This window comes from Diceros bicornis, chromosome 13 (assembly GCF_020826845.1).
Source record: "Diceros bicornis minor isolate mBicDic1 chromosome 13, mDicBic1.mat.cur, whole genome shotgun sequence".
Lineage (NCBI taxonomy): Eukaryota > Metazoa > Chordata > Mammalia > Perissodactyla > Rhinocerotidae > Diceros > Diceros bicornis.
The window spans coordinates 46046980-46064676 of record NC_080752.1 but is presented as its reverse complement, the minus strand read 5'-3'; the positions used below and the strand labels follow the sequence as shown (position 1 = coordinate 46064676).

At 38.0% G+C, this 17697-nt stretch overlaps 1 protein-coding gene across 15 annotated transcripts in view; it reads left to right on the top strand.

Annotated features, from left to right (window-relative positions):
* PUM1 (pumilio RNA binding family member 1) overlaps nucleotides 1-17697 on the top strand; it is a 129299-nt gene that overhangs the window by 15696 nt on the left and 95906 nt on the right. The window lies entirely within an intron of this gene.

Sequence of the window (17697 nt, the reverse complement as noted above, 5' to 3'; positions counted from 1 at the left end):
TGTTCTATATTATGGTTATTCTAAAGTGGAGTTTTAAAAACAGCTTTATTGAGATATAATTCACATACCATACATTTCACTCATTTAAAATGTACTATTTAGTGGTGTTTACTATATTCAAAGAGTTGTGCAACCTTCACCACAATCGAATTTTAGAACATTTTCTTTCTTTTTTTTTTTTAATAATTTTTTTATTTTCTCCCCCAAAGTGCCAGTAGATAGTTGTATGTCATAGCTGCACATCCTTCTAGTTGCTGTATGTGGGACGCGGCCTCAGCATAGCCGGAGAAGCGGTGCGTTGGTGCGCGCCTGGGATCCGAACCCAGGCCGGCAGCAGCGGAGCGCGCGCACTTAACCGCTAAGCCACGGGGCCGGCCCTAGAACATTTTCATCACCCCGAAAGAAATGCAGTACCCATTACCAGTCACTCTCCACTTCCCCCACTCCCCAGCCCTGGGCAGCACCTAATCTTTCTGTCTAAAATGGAATGTTTTTTTGATAGTATGTGATTGTTCTAAAAAATTTCATAATCTGTTTTTCAGAGTTAATTACTTTTAACAGTTTGATTCATTTCCTTTCAGACTTTTTCTACACATATAAACACAGATTCATGAATGTGTTGTAGTTTTAAACCAAATGGGATCATTCTCTCTCTCTAAATATACATTACACAAGTAGGTGTATGTGTACACACTGTAGTCTTTTCCCCCTTGGTACATTGTGGCCATACTTTGAGGTCAGTAGATACTTCTGTACCCTTTTTCAGGGCCATAGTGCGTGGAAGTACAATAATTTATTTTGACTGTTGTATCCCCAGATTAGTGGACTTTTAGGTTGTTTTCAGCTTTTGACATTATAAACAATGCTACAGTAAACAATATTTTAGTTATATTTTTGTATTCTGGAGTCATTTCTTTAGAATATATTCATAGAAGTGAAATTGACAGATTAAACAAATAAAACATTACGTATTTCCACAGTTTTCCAGATAGATTGTATCGATTTAAAGTTGCACCAGCACTGTATGAGGTTCTTTGTCCATTTTTTTCTGTTGGTGTATATGTTATTTTCCTAGATTTATAAGACTGCTTTTATACGTCTTTTAACTTTATTGTGTCTTTTGCAATTCAGAGTTTTATTATTTATTTATTTATTTATTTTTTTTGTGAGGGGGACCAGCCCTGAGCTAACATTCAATGCCAATCCTCCTCTTTTTTGCTGAGGAAGAGTGGCCCTAGGCTAACATCCATGCCCATCTTCCTCTACTTCATATGGGCTGCCGCCACAGCATGGCTTAACAAGCGGTGCGTCGGTGCGCGCCCGGGATCCGAACCGGCGAACCCCGGGCCACCGCAGCGGAGCGCACGCACTTAACTGCTTGCGCCACCGGGCCGGCCCCCAGAGTTTTAAATTGTATGTAATCAAAAGTGTTGGTCTTTTACTTTTGAGTTCTTTAACTTTACGCTCTTAGGTTGTCTCTCACCCAGTCTCCATCTGGAGTTTATTTCTGTGTATTGTATAGGCAGGAAATCGTGGTGTAATTTTACTTTTCTCAAAAGGGTAACTAGTGATCCTAGCACCATTTATTGATTTGAAAGATCTCCTTTATAATAAAGTAAGTCTCCCTATGTACCTGGATCTATTTTGACTCATTTATCGATGTGTTTATTCTTACTCCAGGACTAGAATTTTTTTTTTTTTAAATCTTTATTGAGGCATAATTAACGTAATATAATGCACACATTTTAAATGTATAATTTGATAACTTTTGACATATCGAAGTATTCACCCTGAAAGCATCACTATAATCAAGATAATGACAGTTCCCATCTTCTCCAGAAGTTTCCTCTGCTCTTTTTAATTCCCTCCCAGTAGCAACCACTGATCTGCTTTCTGCCTAGGTCTAAACTTTTAATTATTATATTTTAATGGTATCTGGAATGGCATTAAAACATTCTTGTTATTTCTAGAATCACAGGCATGCATCCCCCAAGGTTTTGCACTGGCAATTTCATTTGCTTAAATGCTCCTCTCTCAGATATCTATAAAAGTTGCTCCCTCACCTCATTCAAGCCTTTTGCTTTAAATGCTACCTTCTCAGTGAGGCCTTCCAGAACATTATTTAAATTGCAACTCTGTTCCCCTTCCCTGCTTGAATAGCCTTTATCACCATTTTGTAATTTTCTCTAGTTTCTAAAATGTTTACAGTGAGGATTTATTGTTTTTAGAATTCAGAATTACATAAAAGCCATATTTTTAACGAGAGGGAAAAAAACATGTGTTTTGATTTTTAAATCCAATTTCAAGCATTGTTCCATGGCACTTATAGTCTCCAAGTTTAAAACCTAATAAATTTGCTATACCTCAAGTCCCTGTCATCTCCCAGAGGGAAAACTTGCATGCTTCATGACCTTATCGTAATACAGACTACAGGGCAAGAAACTGAAGATAGTAGCTGTTCTCAAAAAGGAGCAAATGAAGGTTTATTATTTGCGTAACATAAGGTGGAGTTCTGTAGAGAAACAAGCCACGCAAATTAATACATACCAGTGCTTAAAAGATTCTTAAACTCTGTTTCTACCCTTATGTTCTATTTAGGAATCACTGATATTTTGATTAGTTCATCTTAAATTTTTTTGTTGTTGTTCAGAGGAGATAGAACTCTTAAAATGTTTTTCCCCACAGATACAGTTTTGGATTATGTATTATGTTCTCTCTTAGGATCATAAAGTCCAGAATGAGCTGTTTTATCTGCTCAGTAGCTGCTGTCTTAATTATGTTGCTGTGATTTATTTGGATAGACTTACTCATGGAGAATTCCCTTTTGTGTGTGTGTGTGTGTGTGAGGAAGATCAGCCCTGAGCTAACATCCATGCTAATCCTCCTCTTTTTGCTGAGGAAGACCGGCTCTGAGCTAACATCTATTGCCAGTCCTCCTCCTTTTTTTTTCCCCCTCCAAAGCCCCAGTAGATAGTTGTATGTCATAGTTGCTCATCCTTCTAGTTGCTGTATGTGCGACGCCCCTCAGCATGGCTGGAGAAGCGGTGCGTCGGTGCGCACCCGGGATCCGAACCTGGGCTGCCAGCAGCGCAGCGCGCGCACCTAACTGCTAAGCCACCGGGCCGGCCCCTCATGGAGAATTCCTTATTCCCTTACAAACTACAAACAGTACAGTGTTGAAACAAAGGAGGAGTAAGGGTTAGCATCAAGGCTACTGAATGGGGGAAGACATTTTCTAGGCCTTCTGGCTGAAGGCCTGTCAGGAAGCTCTTATTTCCTTTGCCAACTATTTGTATTGTAATGGTAAAATGAATTGTTCAACTTGAGAAACTTTCTCTGAAAAGTGTAGATTGCCTTTGTTGTTGCTCCAGCGTATATTCCCTTTACATCTAAAAATATATCAACCACCTTTGTAGATATGTTGAAATAAAACAAGGGTCATTTTTATTGGCACAGAATGTAGTTTTGTTTCTCGATATTACAGGTGAACTAAGGACTCTTTCCATGCCCTAATTCCATTCTGTGTATCCTCAAAAAACAGTGATTTAAAAATCATGGGCCGGCCCCGTGGCTTAGTGGTTAAGTGTGCGCGCTCCACTGCTGGCGACCCACGTTCAGGTCCCAGGCGCGCACCGACGCACCGCTTCTCCGGCCATGCTGAGGCCGCGTCCCACATACAGCAACTAGAAGGATGTGCAACTATGACATACAACTACCTACTGGGACTTTGGGGGAAAAATAAATAAATAAAAAAAATTATAAAAAAAATAAAAATCAAATAAAACGTTTTTCCCCTTCCATTAAAAATAATGATTTGTAGGTTGTTTTTGAATTCTAAAATCAGTAAATGCCCATTGTAAATATTTTGGAAAGTATAGACAATTACAAAATTATAAAAATAAAAACACCCAAGAAACAAGGCAAAAAAACCCAACCACCAACTGTAATTCAGCCTTCTGTAAGAATCTACTGTTGGGTCAGCCCCGTGGCTTAGCGGTTAAGTGCGCGCGCTCCGCTGCTGGCGGCCCGGGATTGGATCCCGGGTGCGCACCGAGGCACTGCTTCTCCGGCCATGCTGAGGCCGCGTCCCACATGCAGCAACTAGAAGGATGTGCAGCTATGACATACAACTGTCTCCTGGGGCTTTGGGGGAAAAAATAAATAAAATTAAAAAAAAAAAAAGAATTTACTGTTAGTTTACTTTTTGTAAGATATCCATCTAGTGTTTTTATTTAGAACTTGAAAAAAGGTAACTAAATGATTATACTATATTTATAGACAGGAAAATCTTCTCTTTGCTCTCAATAAAAAGGATGATTGTTTCTTGAGCTTTACTTTTTTTTTTTCTTTTCCCCATCTGATGGGTGGTGTGAATTTTTACTGATTATTTCTCTGTTTTGGTTAATGGTTGGAAAGATTAGACTAAATTTATGGCTCATTTTTAGCAAGTGTGTAGGACTTAATTGTATACACTTTATAAACTAGGTTCTCATTTTCCCTTTGCTTTAATTTTCTCATTAGTTGAAATTATTTGATTTTTTAAGTCATTCTAAATCCTTTGTGGAACAAGTTGAGATAAAAACATTTCTGTGATTATAGTTTTCTGTCTTTTTTTGGTGTAATAAATCAAAATATTTTCTTATGACAGAATATTTCCGTAGACAGTTTTAAGGTTATATAATATTCCATTCTGTTTAATGGCCTCATTTTTTTCTATAATATTTCTTTATATTGATCACTTAGGTTTCTAAATTTTTTACTATTGTAGGTGGTGCTGTAATGAATATTTTTGTTCATCAATATTTGCAGTTTGAATTATTTTCTTAGGTTCTTAGAATGGGGAAAACCCTGTTAGTCCTTTATAATGGTATTCTACCTCTTGTATAATTATTTTTTTCCCATTTTTAAGATATAATTTACATACAGTAAAATTCACCATTATTTTAGTATACACTTTTTTTTTTAATTTTTTTTAAAGATTTTATTTATTTATTTTTCCCCCAAAGCCCTGGTAGATAGTTGTATGTCGTAGTTGCACATCCATTCTAGTTGCTGTATGTGGGATGCCGCCTCAGCATGGCCAGAGAGGCGGTGCGTCGGTGCTCGCCTGGGATCCGAGCCCGGGCCGCCAGCAGCGGAGCGTGTGCGCTTAACCGCTAAGCCACGGGGCCGGCCCGAGTATACACTTTTGTAGGTTTTGACAAATGCATATATTCTTGTAGCCACCACAATCAAGATATAGAACAGTTTTGACAGCTTTCCCAAATTCCTTGGTGCCTCTTCGTAGTCAGCTCTTACCCCCATTCCCAGCTGATGGTAACCACTAATCTATTTTCTGTCCATACAGTTTTACCTTTTCCAAAATGTCATATACTGTAAATGTATGTGGCTTTTGAATCTGGTTTCTTTCACTTAGCATAATGCATTTGAGAATCTATATTGTTGTGTATAGTAATAGATTGGTCCTTTTTATTGCAAAGTAGTATTCCATTAAATAGTTCCATGGCAGTTTGTGTGCTTTTTTTCCTTTGTTGCTGAGGAAGATTGGCCCTGAGCTAACATCCCTGCCAGTCTTCCACTGTTTTGTGTGTAGGTCGTCACCATAGCATGGCTGTTGATGAGCGGTATAGGTCCATGCCCAAGAACTGAACCCGGGCCACCGAAGTGGAGCGCGCCGAACTTAACCACTAGGCAGCCAGGCCGGCCCCCAGTTTCTGTGCTTAATTTTAATTCTGTTGGTTGGCTGAGGTGCTTGGTACAGTCGTTACTTGAAAGATGGCATGTGGGTGACATATTTTATTACTTGTTTTATATACTGTGTTTCTAAAGCCTTTGTACATGAAAGGCAGTTGTGTTAGGATATAAAATCTCTGGGCCATAGATTGTAGATCTTATTTTATTGTCTTCAGCATTTGGTGTTTTAGAGAACTGAGGGTAAACTGTGTATTTTTTTTCCATGCTGGGATACTTAGGGAGTTCTCCAACTTTAGGACAGTTTGATCAGGATGTGATTTTTGCATACTATGCAGGTGAGACCTTTTGATCTGTTTGTGGTTTGAGAAATGTTCCTTTGGTTGTATATTTGATTATGTTAGTTTTTTTGCTCAGGAACTATTCTTTTTAAATTGTATCTTTATTATTCCTTCATAGAAATGGCCTTTTTTATTTTTATTTTTTAATTTTATTTATTTCTCCCCCAAAGCCCCAGTAGATAGTTGTATGTCATAGTTGCACATCCTTCTAGTTGCTGTATGTGGGACACGGCCTCAGCATGGCCGGAGAAGCAGTACATCGGTGTGTGCCCGGGATCCGAACCTGGGCGCCAGCAGCAGAGTGCGCGCACTTAACCACTAAGCCACGGGGCCGGCCCAGAAATGGCCTTTTTTAAATTAAAATTTTGAATTGTCGATTCACGTGCAGTTGTAAGAAATAATACAGAGAGATCCTTTGTACACTTTGCCCTGTTTCCCCCAGTGGTAGCATTTTGCAGGTAAAGTTCTGTAGTATAAACAACATGACACAGCTAGGATATTGACATTGATACAATCCACCCACTCTTACTCAGATTTCCTGAGTTTTATTCCTGCTCATTTGTGTGTGTGTGTGTGTATTAAATTCAGTATAATTTTATCACTTGTGTGGGTTCGTATATTTACCACCAGAGTCAAAATGCTGAAATAATTCCAAAACCACAAGGGACCCACGAGTAGTCCTTTTTATAACCGCACTCAGTTTTTCTTTGTGAGGTGGGAAGGGGTCCTCGCCCCCTCAACCACAATCTCTCCTGTCTGTCCTCCATTTGTATAATTTTGTCATTTCAAAAATGTTATGTAAATGGAACCGTTCAGTATATAACCTTTGGGGATGGGCCTTTTTTGTTCTGCATAATTTCTGGAGACGGATCCAAGTTGTTGCATGTAATAGTTCATTCCTTTTTATTGCTGCATCGTGTGCCGTGGTGTGGAGGTACCACAGTTTGTTTAACCTGTTGAAGGACACCTGGGTTGATACTAGTTTTTAGCTATTACAAATAAAGCTGCTATGAACATTCATGTGTTTTTGTGTCAAGTTTTCGGTTCTCTGGAATAAATGCGCAGGAGTGCAATTGCTGGGTCATGGTAGTTGTATGTTTAGTTTTTTAAGAAACTGCCAAATTGTTCTCCAGAGTGGCTGTACCCTCTTACGTTCTTTCTGGCATTATTTGAGTGATCCAGTTTTTCTGTACCCTCACCAGCATTTGGTGGTGTTACTATTTTTTATTTTAGCTGTTCTGATAGCTATGTAATTGTATCTTAGGGTGGTTTTGGTCTATTTTTTTCCTGATGGCTAATGATGTTCAACATCTTTTCATATGAGCAGTTATCTTTATTTTTTAAAGTGGTTTTATTCTTGTCTCAGGGTTTTTTTTTGTTTTTTTTTTGGTGAGGAAGATTAGCCCTGAGCTAACATCTATGGCCAGTCCTCCTCTTTTTTTTGCTGAGGAAGATCTGCCCTGGGCTAACATCCGTTCCCATCTTCCTCTACTTTATATGGGACGCCGCCACAGCATGGCTTGACAAGCGGTGTGTTGGTCCGCACCTGGGATTCGAACCTACGAACCCTGGGCCACCAAAGCGGAGCATGCGCACTTAACCACTATGCCACCAGCTGGCCCCTTCTTGTCTTAGTTTTATATGATCATAATTATTAATCAAAGTACTGAATTCTGTTTGATAGGTTTCCCCCGTTCTCTTTATCCTAAAAACATTTGTGGAAGTTCCATTTATGTAAAAGTTTGATGTGAGATCTCTGCTTAGTTTATGGATCAACATTAACTTAGCACATACTCACTTAGAAAAGTTTTAGGAAAGGCTTTTTTTTAAGCCAGATTTGGCAAACTGGCCTCCGTGCCAAGTCTAGCTTGCCACCTGTTTATGTATGACCCTTGAGCTAAGAATGGTTTTTACGTTTTTAAATAGTTGAAAATAAAAACAAAAGGAAGAATATATCACAAAAACCCTAGATAGCCCACAAAGCCTGTATTATTCAGTATTTGGCCTATTGCAGAAAAAGTTTGCCAACTCCTGTTTTTCAAATAACAACTTGATTGAGATATTATTCACATACCATAAAGTTCACCCTTAATTTTATTATTTGGTGGTTTTTAGTATATTTACAGTGTTATGCAACCTTCACACTAACTCTAGAACATTTTTAGCCTTACCAAAAGAAACCCTGTACTCATTAGTAGTCATTGGTTATTTCCCCCTTTTTCAAGTTCCTAACAAACGCTAATCTATTCTTGTCTCTGCAGATTTGTTTATTATGAATATTTCCTATAAATGGAATCATATAATATATGGCCTTTTGTGACTGGCTTCTTTCACTTAGCATGATGTTTTTAAGGTTCATGCATGTTGTAGCATGTATCAGTGCTTCATTTCCTTTTTATGGCCTAATAATAGTCTTTTGTGTGATATACTCTGTGTTGTTTATACATTAGTCAGTTGATGGACATTTGGGTTTCCATTTTTTTGGATTATCTTTTGTTTCAATCTGTGTCCTTTTCCTCTGGATTGAGTTCCTCTCAGGTTTGTTTGCATTATTATTTATTTGGCTTACTACTCTTTACTGCATTGTAGATTTTAATTTTGCTATGAATTTTTGTCTTTATATTTATTCTCTCCTCCAATAGGTAAATCATTTTCATAAATCTTCTCTTTTATATCTTCAGGATGAGATTTCCTTTCCCTGGTTAAGTAGTTTTCTCCTGTAGTCTCATGGTGACTTATTTCCTTTTGTTGTTGTTTTTTTTTTTAATTTTATTTATTTATTTTTTCCCCCAAAGCCCCGGTAGATAGTTGTATGTCATCGTTGCACATCCTTCTAGTTGCTGTATGTGGGACGCGACCCCAGCATGGCCGGAGAAGCAGTGCGTCGGTGTGCGCCCGGGATCCGAACCTGGGCCGCCAGCGGCGGAGCGCACTTAACCACTGAGCCACGGGGCCGGCCCCTCCTTTTGTTGTTGAAATAACAGAGAAGAATCCTAGAGTTTTGGCCACAGATGGCCCTGTGAGTTGTTACATCTTCAGATATACAGCTGGATGGCAGGCTGATGTGCACAGCTCCTTCTCCACTTTTGGGTGTCTAGCAGGCTTTCATCTAGTGAAGCTTTGTTGAATCTGGGTGGATCTTTTTGTCTTTATTGCATAAGTATTTGGAGTACCCCAAATACATTTTGATCCTCAATATAGGACACTGGTTAAGAGTTGGACTCTGGAGTTAGCCTGCCTCTGTAACTTTGGACAAGTTATTTAACCTTTCTCTGCCTCAGTTTCCTCCTTTGTTAAAAAAGTGGGGAATGGAGGATAATTAAGAATTATTTCATAGTTTGAGAATTAAATAATGCACATTGCTGAGTAGGACATAGTCAGTCAGTACCAGCTGTTAGAACAGTTATTATGTATGGCATAGAAAGCTCATCCTGTTTCTGTTCTTTTTCACAGTGCTGTCCCTGTGGAAACTGCTTCTGGATATACCAGTATAACTAACCTTTTTATTTACTGTTGTATAAAATAACTACACAATGAGCACCTTTGCTTAGAAAGCTTATTCTTTATTTTGGTTATTTAAGATGTTTCTAGAAGAGGATTATTGGTTTGAAAGGTATTAATATTTTAAAGACTTCATAAATGTCAAATTTATTTTTAGAAGATTCTCTCTGATTTTTTCATAGGCATTATAGAAAATGTAGGAACTACTGAAGAAGTTTTAAGTTAACATTTGAGTATGTTACCTTCCAGTCTTATTTAGTATGTGTCTCTCTACAGAAATATATACATATCTTTTTTTTTTTTTTTTTTGGTGAGGAAGATCAGCCCTGAGCTAACATCCATGCTAATTCTCCTCTTTTTGCTGAGGAAGACCGGCTCTGAGCTAACATCTATTGCCAGTCCTCCTCCTTTTTTTCCCCAAAGCCCCAGTAGATAGTTGTATGTCATAGTTGCACATCCTTCTAGTTGCCGTATGTGGGACTCGGCCTCAGCATGGCCGGAGAAGCGGTGCGTCCGTGTGCGCCCGGGATGCGAACCCGGGCCACCGGTAGTGGAGCGCACGCACTTAACCGCTAAGCCACGGGGCCGGCCCTATACATATCTTTTTGTATATATGGATTTGCAGCCTACTTTAGAATTCTTACACATATACGTATTTTCCTCTGTTTCAGAATTTTAAAAACGTTTTAAATAGCTGCATAAAATTCTCTAAATGAATATATGCTGTATTTAATAATTCCTGCTATATTTAAATTTTTTTTTACAACTTTTCCCATCACAGTGCCAGGTTGAAGATCTTTGTTAACAAATCTTAGAGCATATTTCTGATTATTTTCTTAGGCTAAATTCCTAGAAGTGTAATTACTGGATCAAAGGGCATGAACATTTGTAAAAGTTGATGCATATTGTCAAATTTCTTTCTTGAAAAGCTTGAAAAAGCATGACATTCTTTTTTTTTTTTTTTCTTTTTTTTTTTTTATTGATGTTTTAATGGTTTCTAACATTGTGAAATTTTGGGTTGTACATTTTTGTTTGTCCATCACCCCATATATGACTCCCTTCACCCCTTGTGCCCACCCCCCACCCCCACTTCCCGGGTAACCACAGTCCAGTTTTCTCTGTCCATGTGTTGGTTTATATTCCACATATGAGTGAGATCATACAGTGTTTGTCTTTCTCTTTCTGGCTTATTTCACTTAACATAATACGCTCCAGGCCCATCCATGTTGTTGCAAATGGGACGATTTTGTCTTTTTTTATGGCTGAGTAGTATTCCATTGTATATATATATACCACATTTTCTTAATCCAATCGTCAGTCGAGGGACACTTAGGTTGCTTCCACTTCTTGGCTATGGTGAATAATGCTGCAATGAACATAGGGGCGCATAAGCCTCTTTGGATTGTTGATTTCAGGTGCGTTGGATAGATTCCCAGTAGTGGGATGGCTGGATCATAGGGCATCTCTATTTTTAATTCTTTGAGGAATCTCCATACCGTTTTCCATAGAGGCTGCACCAATTTGCATTCCCACCAGCTGTGTATGAGGGTTCCTGTTTCTCCACATCCTCTCCAACATTTGTTGTTTTTTGTCTTGGTGATTATAGCCATTCTAACGGGCGTGAGGTGGTATCTTAGTGTTGTTTTGATTTGCAATTCCCTGATGATTAGTGATGTTGAGCATCTTTTCATGTGCCTATTGGCCATCTGTATATCTTCCTTGGAGAAGTGTCTGTTCATTTCCTCTGCCCATTTTTTGATCGGGTTGTTTGTTTTTTTGTTGTTCAATTGTGTGAGTTCTTTATATATTATGGAGATCAACCCCTTGTCAGATGTATGTTTTGCAAATATTCTCTCCCAGCTGGTTGGTTGTTTGTTCATCTTGATTCTGGTTTCATTTGTCTTATAAAAGCTCTTTAGTCTGATAAAGTCCCACTTGTTTATTTTTTCTTTAGTTTCCCTAGTCTGGGTAGGCATGTCATCCGAAAAGATTCCTTTAAAACCAATGTCAAATAGTGTGTTGCCTATATTTTCTTCTATGAGTTTTATAGTTTCAGGTCTCACCTTCAGGTCTTTGATCCATTTTGAGTTAATTTTTGTGAATGGCGATAGCACATGGTCCACTTTCATTCTTTTGCATGTGGCTGTCCAGTTTTCCCAACACCATTTATTGAAGAGACTTTCCTTTCTCCATTGCATGTCCTTAGCACCTTTGTCGAAAATTAGCTGTCCGTATATGTGTGGTTTTATTTCTGGGCTTTCAATTCTGTTCCATTGATCTGTGTGTCTGTTTTTGTACCAGTACCATGCTGTTTTGATTACTATTGCTTTGTAGTATGTTTTGAAGTCAGGAATTGTGATGCCTCCTGCTTTGTTCTTTTTCTTTAGGATTTCTTTAGCTATTCGGGGTCTTTTGTTGCCCCATATAAATTTTAGTATTCTTTTTTCTATTTCTGTGAAGAATGTCATTGGGATTCTGATTGGGATTGCATTGAATCTGTAGATTGCTTTAGGTAATATAGACATTTTAACTATGTTTATTCTTCCAATCCACGTGCATGGGATATCTTTCCATTTCTTTATGTCATCGTGGATTTCCCTCAATAATGTCTTGTAGTTCTCATTGTATAGGTCCTTCACCTCCTTGGTAAGATTTATTCCTAGGTATTTTATTCTTTTTGATGCAATTGTAAATGGTATTATCTTTTTGAGCTCTCTTTCTGTTAGTTCATTATTAGCATATAGAAATGCAACTGATTTTTGTAGATTGATTTTGTACCTGCAACTTTGCTGTAGTTGTTGATTGTTTCTAACAGCTTTCCAACAGATTCTTTAGGGTTTTCTATATATACAATCATGTCATCTGCAAATAGTGAGAGTTTCACTTCTTCGTTACCTATTTGGATTCCTTTTATTCCTTTTTCTTGCCTAATTGCTCTGGCCAAAACCTCCAGTACTATGTTGAACAGGAGTGGTGAGAGTGGGCAGCCCTGCCTCGTTCCTGTTCTCAGAGGAATGGCTTTCAGTCTTTCCCCGTTGAGTATGATGTTAGCTGTGGGTTTGTCATATATGGCCTTTATTATGTTGAGGTACTTTCCTTCTATTCCCATTTTATTGAGAGTTTTTATCATAAATGGATGTTGTATCTTGTCAAATGCCTTCTCTGCGTCTATTGAGACGATCATGTGGTTTTTATTCTTTGTTTTGTTGATGTGATGTATCACGTTGATTGATTTGCGGATGTTGAACCATCCCTGCGTCTCTGGTATAAATCCCACTTGATCATGGTGTATGATCTTTTTAATATATTGTTGTATTCGGTTTGCCAATATTTTGTTGAGGATTTTTGCATCAATGTTCATCAGCGATATTGGCCTGTAATTTTCTTTCTTTGTATTGTCTTTGTCTGGTTTTGGTATCAGGGTGATGTTGGCCTCATAGAATGATTCAGGAAGTGTTCCATCTTCCTCTATTTTTTGGAATAGTTTGAGGAGGATGGGTATTAAATCTTCTTTGAATGTTTGGTAAAATTCACTGGAGAAGCCATCTGGTCCTAGACTTTTATTTTTTGGGAGGTTTTTGATTACTATTTCAATCTCTTTACTTGTGATTGGTCTATTCAGATTCTCCATTTCTTCTTGGTTCAATTTTGGGGGGTTGTATAAGTCTAAGAATTTATCCATTTCTTCTAGATTGTCCAATTTGTTGGCATATAATTTCTCATAGTATTCTCTTATAATCCTCTGTATTTCCATGGTATCCGTTGTAATTTCTCCTCTTTCATTTCTAATTTTATTTACTTGAGCCTTTTCTCTTTTTTTCTTAGTTAGCCTGGCTAAGGGTTTGTCTATTTTGTTTATCTTCTCGAAGAACCAACTCTTTGTTTCATTAATCCTTTCTACTGTTTTTTTGGTCTCAATATCATTTATTTCTGCTCTGATTTTTATTATTTTTATTATTTTCTTAGGCTAAATTCCTAGAAGTGTAATTACTGGATCAAAGGGCATGAACATTTGTAAAAGTTGATGCATATTGTCAAATTTCTTTCTTGAAAAGCTTGAAAAAGCATGACATTCTTTTAAGCAAGATAAGAACCATTTTAAAGAAGCTGGCTCTAGAAGTCCCATTTCTGCTATTTTATCACTTCTAAGACTAAGGGTAATTTCTCACGTTACAAATATTTGTATGTAATGCCAGTCATGTTTTTAATACTGTAGGGATTACTTGTAGAGAGATAAGACGAACTACCATGGCACTACTGATAGAGTGCAGTTTTGCTTCTTAGTGAATGTTATTTCAGGAGTTGAGAGAGCAGAAAGACATGTGTACCATGATCTTTGAGCCTTAGTCTACATTTCTCCAACTCCTAGTCTGTCAAAAAGGGAGAGCAAATTAACTCGAGTAGTCTTTGTATAAGTAACCACCCCCCCCCAATCCCCTAACACTATAGGCTTGCCTTGTAATTGATAGTTTCGCCTCTGAACTTATTCTTTAGAATTGGTGGTTTTGACTCTTGGTCTAAGTTGTACATCTATTAAAAAATATTCACTGTCTTATAATTTATAGAAAATTTATATCAGGGACTGTGAAGGCACATAATTTGTTTTCTTTTGTAAACTATTATGGTAGGAATTCTTCTAAACCTTTTATGCCTTATAAAATATTACATGTCCATTAGTGAGCACAAAGAATGACAAAGTGAATCTCAAAAAATTTAATATTAGCAAAACTTTGGAAAAGCCAATTCTGTGCCCCTTTTCTGTGGACAAATATTTGTTACTTTCACAGATTCTTTTTTTTTCTTTTTTCAGGAAGATTGGCCCTGAGCTAACATCTGTTGCCAATCTTCCTCTTTTTTTTTTCTCAGAGCCCTAGTACATAGTTGTATGTCTTAGTTGTAGGTCCTTCTAGTTCTTCTACGTGGGACGCCGCCTCAGCATGGCTTGATGAGTGCTGAGTAGGTCCACAGCCAGGATCCGAACCGGCGAACCCCAGACCGCCAAAGCAGAGCGCGTGAACGTAACCACTACGCCACCACTACGCCACCAGGCCAGCCCTTTACATAGATTCTTATACTCTGCTAGTAAGATTGTTCCTGATTCCAATGATGGCAGATACATTAAATTTAATTTCATTTTTTGAAAAGAGCCTGATACTTAACAGATTTGCCACAGCCTGATTTAAGAACTTTCGGATGAACATTCTTGATTTATCTTTTTTTGCTTTTTCCCATATGTCATCTCTTGAGATGGGTATTTCAGAATGAAACTTTTTACTGCTAATGAAGACCCTTTGATGTGTTCTCCATTTGAAAGTAACTGTTTTTTGATGTAAATATGATTTTCTATCTAGTTGTATAGGAGTTTCTTTCATGTTTTTGAAATTTGTTCTTTTGGAAGTCAGGAAAATTCCATTCAGAAAGATGACTATAGATAGTAGTTTCCAGACAAGCAGAGATAAGATTTATCATTATCTTAAGTTTTATACTTTTTATTAGGTTCTTCCATATCAATTAAAACAGTTTTTCTCTCCAGTTAAAATGGCCTTGCCCTTGGACTGGCCCGGTGGCGCAAGTGGTTAAGTGTGCGTGCTCCACTGCGGCGGCCCCGGGGTTCGGCGGTTCAGATCCCGAGCGTGCACTGACGCACTGCTTGGCAAGCCATGCTGTGGCAGCGTCCCATATAAAGTGGAGAAAGATGGGCACGGATGTTAGCCCAGGGCCAGTCTTCCTCAGCAAAAAAAGAGGAGGATTGGCAGATGTTAGCACTGGGCTGATCTCCTCACAATAAATAAATAAATAAAATAAAATAAAATAAAATGGACTTTCCCTCATTGATTTCAGCTTGGTCATGATTGGTGAAATTAAGAAGAAAAAGACGGACAGAACCAGCAATTGTGAGGTTTTTCTATTTAAAGGTTAAAGGTTACTAGTATATCGGCTACATTAACTGATTTTGAAAATATATTTATTCTTTTTACTTTCTAAATTGTTTCTTTTTTTTAATTTTATTTATTTTTTTAAGATTTTATTTATTTACCCCTCAAAGCCCCAGTGGATAGTTGTATGTCATAGCTGCACATCCTTCTAGTTGCTGTATGTGGGACGCGGCCTCAGCATGGCCAGAGAAGCAGTGTGTTGGTGCGCGCCCAGGATCTGAACCCGGGCCGCCAGCAGCGGAGCATGAGCACTTAACCGCTAAGCCACGGGGCGGCCCTAAATTGTTTCTTTTAAGTCTAGGAAGTGCTGACATTTACATGAGGTGTATATATTCTGGTAGTCTGGTAGCAAAACAATTTTGATAACTTAAGTTTATCATTTGGGTCTGTTAACCATCCTAGCAGAATGCCATCAACACATTGGATAATCTGTAACTTAATAGTATTTACTTTAATTGCTAACAACAGTAGCAATTTTTAATGATAAATAAAATGGAAATTCAACCTAATCCTGGCTTCTGTAGTGACTTCATTTCCTCCCTGTGTATCAGGGAAGAGAGTATAAAAATAGCATAGTCATCAGTTGCTGGAACAACAACTGTTTTTAACCCAGGTGTGCTGGAGCTTTTGTGCTTGCCTTTGATGAGAACAAGAGACAAGCGGTAAAGGATATAGCGACCTGAATTTGAGTTACACTTCTGATCTTTATCAGTTGTGTGACTTTGGACAAATTATTTCTGAACCGTGGTTTCTTTTTTTTTTAATTATTTTATTTTATTTTTCTCCCAAAGCCCCAGTAGATAGTTGTATGTCATAGTTGCACATCCTTCTGGTTGCTGTATGTGGGACGCGGCCTCAGCATGGCTGGAGAAGCGGTGTGTGGGTGCACGCCCGGGATCCAAACTCCGGCCGCCAGCAGTGGAGCGCGTGCACTGAACCGCTAAGCCACGGGGCCGGCCCTGAACCTTGGTTTCTTCATATAAAATGGAATAATGTCTATTTTGCCATACAGTGCTTTGAGACTCAGCAAATGCTGATATTTAGTGTTGTTATTGACAGTGACTAAATAAGAATGGAAACATTCATAAATAAGATCATGTAGTAGGGTTTGTAGCCGCTTAAGCCAAAAGAGTAGTTTTTTGTTTTTTCCCCCCAGTAATCAAGAAGAATGCTAATTTATTTATATTTTATTTGAGGAATGTAATAACTTTTTGCTTTTCTTACAAAATGGAAATGAGTACCTGCCTTTTAGATTTTTATGACTGTTAAAGAGATCATACAGCATATAATGAGTTTATAGGACAGGGCTTGGCACAAAGTGAGTCTCAGTAAATATTAGTTGTTATTGTTTACAATACAGATGTGGTGGAGTAGAAGATGCTGTAGAACAGACTTAACTGGTTTTTTTCCCGTTAATGATTAAATTCAAATTAGGTTAATTCTCATATTCCATTTCCTCTTCTCGTTTCTCAGGTTTCTCTTGCTTTTGCCCAAAGCCTTTTCTCACTGGTGTCTCCTTCCCGTAGTGCTTCTTGGCACCAGCTCTTCTGCTTATATTGTTCTGGATCTATGTTAGTGAAATGGAGCCATCGTGATGTAGGCTTGCCTGTGCAAATAGTCCTCCAGGAGAACAAAGGTAGGCGTGGAGGAGAAAAGCGCCTGACAACTTAGATTCAGTGGTTGAGGAAATAAATATTCTAGTAAAGGCAGTTTTAGTCTTAAGGTATAGAAATCTTCTAGTTAGCATAAATTCAGGGCATTAAATGAAAGAACAGCAGGCATTCTCTGAGTCCCAAAACAGGAAATACATGCATGGGCCTTCTGGGCACTGGGAGGCTTTCTATTTCCATAGGGATTCTATAGTCTATTGTCTCTGCTTTATTCAGCACATTCTTTCTCTTCTCTATGTTGACTATGATCTTCTGCTTATTCACCAGTTTATACTTGATCCAAAATGACAGCTACAACTGCTAATTCTTTAGGAAATTCAGTTTATCTCTCTGTAGCTCTCTGGCCCAAATGCTGAGAAGAATCTCATTAGGTCAGTTTATCTTTTCTCACCAGGTATTAGAGGTGGCCATTTAGGGGACTACTTTTGGTATAGTTGTTTGTGGCCAGAGGTGGTGGGAATCACAAAGTTTCTCTTTCTAGGCAGGTGTCTTGAAACATGTCTGTTATAGAAAATATTCAAAAAGTATTGATTTGTTGAATTTCATTTTACTTTTCTT